We start from the raw sequence: 5189 nt of genomic DNA, 5'->3' as shown, positions 1-5189 counted from the left end.
AACATAAAAGGGAGAAAATCTACTAGAAATAAAACAACCATAACAATTAAATATAAAAATTAGACATTTAGAAAATATAAAGAATACAAGAATCAATATAAGATAAAGTAACATATTTTATGAGCATTTCTAAAAATGCATTTGACATAATTATAGAGTAAACATTACTGAACAAAAATATTTTCTCGAAATTGTTATATATGAGCTACAATGTTCAGATAGCACGAAAAGAACACATTAAAATGAGAAGCAATTTGTTAGATGGTATTTTCTAAAAATTCATCTTGAAAATAACTTCTTTGCAATTTTCAATATATCAGAAAGATAATACTCTAAAATCTGTTAAAAGAAATTGTTATAAAAATAAGAAGAAATACATGTAGAGATGGCAAATAAAATAGTATCAGTTCAAAATAGTAATTTTTTTTTGTATACAACCAATAAATTTGAGAAAATAAAATAATATCATCAGCCCATGCTTCTAGACATAAAGTAGGCTGCAAATATGTGGAGAGCATGAGAAGAGGGAAAGAGAGTGATGGTGGTGATGTAGGGAGAAGGCAAATCCTATCTACAGCAGCCTGCCACAAATGAAAGATTGGTACTCAGAACTGTGGAATCAAACACTAGAAGATGTGTATCATTTTAACTATGGGAAAATATTGGAAACAATTTTAAGATTATTTGAAATATTTGCCTTATGAATCAAAAGAAGGAGTTGTGGGACTATCATTTTCCATTTGTATTGTTGATGCCATGTCCATGTAAAACTTGAATAAATTATTAAAGTGATATAATTTGCATGTTTTAATAATTATTTAATTATTATATGGACATGACATCAATGATCCAAAGGGGAAAATGATAGTCTCACAACCCTTTCTCCTGATCCACAAGGCAAATATTTCAAAGAAGCTTACAATTGTTTTCAATATTTTCCCATAGTTAAAATGATACACATGTTTACTAATGTTTGATTCCACAATTCTGAGTACCAATCTTTCATTTGTGACAGGCTACGGTGGATAGGATTTGCTTGTACTCAAAATATTGCACACATGAAACTCCAAACAAATTGTAAGAAAAGAGCAAATTTCCAGTGTCTGTGGAACAATCGATTTCCAACTACTCTGTGGCTGCTGGCAACTTGCAGAGAAAAAACTAGGGGAACAATTCTTTTCTCATAAATTGGAATTTGGATTTAACATGAGACCAGCATATTAAATTGTTTCACATTTATATAAATTTATATAAATTTTTATTATACATTTTGTCACGCAAAATCTTAATTTTTAAAGTGACCATATCTTTAATGTAGTATCATTTATTACAATAAACACTTTAGTCTTATTTAAAATAAATTCAACAAAGAAGATCCTAAATAATATCAGCCTTTGGTCACATTATCAATTTTTTTCTACTATTTCACAATAGATTATTAGAATTAATACCAATTCTTCCTGGAATTGTTTATAATTTTGTTTTTTAGGTTTAAAGAGAGTTTCACATTTTAAAAAAGTAAACAAGTGTTTAAGCAATCTATTCATAATTTATTGCTTGCACACATACATAAGCTTTTAAAACTCCTTCAATTAAATTCCTTTTTTAAAAAATTCCCTAGTTTTCTGAGATGCTTGAATGTATCAGTGTATCAATTGCCTATGCTAGTTTTCCATAAAAATTAGCTCTTAATAATTCTAATCAAAATTCTCTTTAAAATTTACAGAATAGTCTCAATTCTTATGCAATAAATAAAAGTAAAAATACAATTAGAGCTCATACCTTTTATTATCTTCCTACAATATAGGAAGATACAACTGCATCATTGAACTGGATAGCAGACAGTGGTCCTATAGTCATCATACAATTAAAGTTATTTTTCTAAGTAGACTTCTTTAAATATTTTGTAAATATATATGTTCATCTCTCCTCCCTGCATATTATTTTAGATAATTCCATGAATACTCAGCAGCAACAGATTTCTGGACTTATTCATCTGGAGATTAAGGGTAACATTAGTTTTGTGTGTGTATGTGTGTTCACCTGCAAAAGTCCACTGAGGCTTTAATAATATAGGCTAAGTAACTAATAGGTCAGATTGGCCTTAGACCAAGAATGCGGGAGGAGTTTTGATAATTTTTTAAAATCTTTTTACAGATGTGTTAAAGGTCAAGTTAGTGTGGAAAAGAACAAATATATTTATTCAGATTCTTCCAATGTCATTACATTTGTAAAGTTTTATGAAAGTCATATATTTTATAAAATTTTATTTTATGTAAAACATTTATGTAAAACATATAAAATATAAATAAAATAAAATGTTTATTTATAAAACATATGACTCCATAAGTTTAATATAAATACACACAGAAATCTTTTTATTTTCTTTGCTTTATTTCACTTTATTATTTGGCAGTCTGAAATATATTGGTTGGAAAACTGAAAACACTAAAGTGGAATGTGGTACATTTAATATGAATATATAAGAAGAAAATCAAAGAATTTGGGTGAAATCTTTTGTTTCTATATAATTTATTTTCTAATTTTTTTCCATTATGTTGGAAATTGACATTAGATTTTAAAACATTAAAAATATAATACAGGTAACAAAATGATGATGTTACTCTCGTTGAGATACTCTTTAGATAATATTTAAGAATGTATTTTTTCATCGCAGATAATGTGTTAAATGTTCTTACATTTCTTATGATCTCCCATACTTGCATTAATGATAATTTTCTCTTGGTAAGTGTAGTTTAAAGGGCTTTCCCCCTAACTTTTTGAGATGCATATAAGATACAAATTACAATTTTCAGCAGTACAATTCAGTGATATTATATACATTCACGTTTTTGTGAAACCATAACACAATCCATTTCCAGAACATTGTCATTATTCCAAACTGAAACTTCTCACCTAGAAATAATAACTATGTCTTCTCCTCCTGCTAACCATGATTCTTTCTAAAAAAAAAAAAACAACAAAAAATTATATATATTTCATAAAAGTGGAATCATGCAACATTTTTGTTTGGTCTCTGTCTTAGTTAGCTTCAACAAGTGTTCTCTGGTTCACCCATTTTATAGCCTGTATCAGAATTGTATTCAGTTTTAAGGTCAAATAATATTCATTATATGTGTATACTCCATTTTCTTTATGCATTTATCCTCCTTTAGGCATTTACATTTTCCACACGTTTAGGTTATGATGAATTATGCTGCTGTGAACATTTGTATACAAATATCTGTTCAAGTGTCTGCCTTCAATTATTTTTTGTATATATTTATAAGCATAATTGTTGGATCGTATGGTATTTATATGATAAAGTTTTAGAGGAATTGTCATATTGTCTTTCATAACTGCTTAACATTTTCTAGCTCAACCATAAATGCACTGTTTTCAATTTCTCCCCACCTTGCCAACACTTGCTATTTCATTTTATTTTTCTTACTTTCCATTTTGTCCCTCTAATAATAGCTTTCCACATGTGAGGGGTTATCCACTGTGGTTTTAATTTGAATTTCCCTAATGACTGGTGATGTTAATCATCTTATCATGTGTTATTAGTCATTTCTATATCTTCTTTGAAAAACAAATGTGTATTCAAATTCTTACTCATATTTTAATTTGGTTTTGTGTTGTTGTTGTTGAGCTTTAGGAGTTATTTATACATGCTGGTAACTTCCAGATGTTCAAGCTGGTTTTAGAAAAGGCAGAGGAACCAGAGATCAAATTGCCAACATCCGCTGGATCATCGAAAAAGCAAGAGAGTTCCTAAAAAAACATCTATTTCTGCTTTATTGACTATGCCAAAGCCTTTGACTATGTGGATCACAATAAACTGTGGAAAATTCTTCAAGAGTTGGGAATACCAGACCACCTGAACTGCCTCCTGTGAAATCTGTATGCAGGTCAGGAAGCAACAGTTAGAACTGGACATGGAACAACAGACTGGTTCCAAATAGGAAAAAGAATACGTCAAGGCTATATATTGTCACCCTGCTAATTTAACTTATATGCAGAGTACATCATGAGAAATGCTGGGCTGGAAGAAGCCCACGCTGGAATCAAGATTGCTGGGAGAAATATCAATAACCTCAGATATGTAGATTACACCACCCTTATGGCAGAAATGGAAGAGGAACTGAAGAGCCTCTTGGTGAAAGTGAAAGAGGAGAGTGAAAAAGTTGGCTTAAAGCTCAACATTCAGAAAACTAAGATCATGGCATCTGGTCCCATCACTTCATAGCAAATAGATGGGAAACAATGGAAACAGTGAGAGACTTTATTTTTTCAGTCTCCAAAATCACTGCAGATGCTGACTGCAGCCATGAAACTAAAAGATGCTTGCTCCTTGGAAGAAAAGCTATAACCAACCTAAACAGCATATTAAAAAGCAGAGACATTACTTTGCAGACAAAAGTCCATCTAGTCAGAGCTATGGTTTTTTCCAGTAGTCATTTATAGTTGTGAGAGTTGGACGATAAAGAAAGTTGAGTGCTGAAGAATTGATGCTTTTGAACTGAGGTGTTGGAGAAGACTCTTGAGAGTCCCTTGGACTGCAAGGAGATCAAATCAGTCAATCCTAAAGGAAATCAGTCCCGAATATTCATTGATGCTGAAGCTGAAACTCCAATACTTCGGTCACCTGATGTGAAGAAGTGACTCACTGGGAAAGACCCTGATGATGGGAAAGATTGAAGATGGGAGAAGAAGGGGATGACAGAGGATGAGATAATCATCTCATGGCATCACCGACTTGATGGGCATCAGTTTGAGCAAGCTTCCAGAGCTGGTGATAGACAAGGAAGCCTAGCATGCTGCAGCCCATGGGGTCACAAAGAGTCAGACAAGACTGAGTGACTGAACTGAACTGAACTGAATTTTGTCATTTAAAAAAAATCACTATAAAAAAAAATAAAAAAAATAAAAATTCACTATAATCTGATAAAATAAAATTCATATTTTAAGGTAGCACAAGAACATTTAATCTCATAATTGTTACTGCAAGAAATAAAATGAAAAGACTTTCAGTAAAAACACTTTTAAGGAATTCAGTGTTAGATATCTAAGAATTACCTCCTTCCCACAACCTCTGCTTTGGCATGCTTTAGAAGTGATCCACCACTGGAACATTCTCCATGGAAGAGCAAGAAATGATGCTAGAAAACCGCTGAAGGGAATGTCAC

Source organism: Cervus elaphus, chromosome 9, assembly GCF_910594005.1.
Source record: "Cervus elaphus chromosome 9, mCerEla1.1, whole genome shotgun sequence".
Lineage (NCBI taxonomy): Eukaryota > Metazoa > Chordata > Mammalia > Artiodactyla > Cervidae > Cervus > Cervus elaphus.
This window is presented reverse-complemented; position numbering follows the sequence as displayed.